The sequence below is a fragment of the Anneissia japonica genome, unplaced genomic scaffold (genome assembly GCF_011630105.1).
Source record: "Anneissia japonica isolate Jap-2015-1 unplaced genomic scaffold, ASM1163010v1 scaffold11779_len1430905_cov172, whole genome shotgun sequence".
NCBI classification, from domain to species: Eukaryota; Metazoa; Echinodermata; class Crinoidea; order Comatulida; family Comatulidae; genus Anneissia; species Anneissia japonica.
Genome location: NW_022740041.1, coordinates 622,564 through 623,031, shown reverse-complemented (window position 1 = coordinate 623,031; position 468 = coordinate 622,564).

Here is a 468-nt window from a genome sequence, read left to right as displayed (position 1 = left end):
TATTTTAAAGTTGGTTCAACTATTATTGTGTACGTTTTCAAACACTTCAGATCATCATAACTTCATGAATACATTTTAGATTCCGTTCACTGCAAGTAGGTCGATGACTGTTCTATTATTGAATGGTAATTGTTATCATCGTGATGGAATAGACAATACCTGGATTTGCGTCAGGAGAATCAATTAGGGGGCCTATATGTATTTTGCCCAACCTGTATTGAATACTCAGTGCGTGATTCACTAATACACTTTTTGAAATCACATTTCTAAAGCAATAAAATATCGTCACGCACATTTGTATTTGTGGTATTTTAAAGTTGGTTCAACTATTATTGTGTACCGTACGTTTTTAAACACTTCAGATCATCATAACTTCATGAATACATTTTAGATTCACTTCACTGCAAGTAGGTCGATGACTGTTCTATTATTGAATGGTAATTGTTATTATCGTGATGGAATATACAA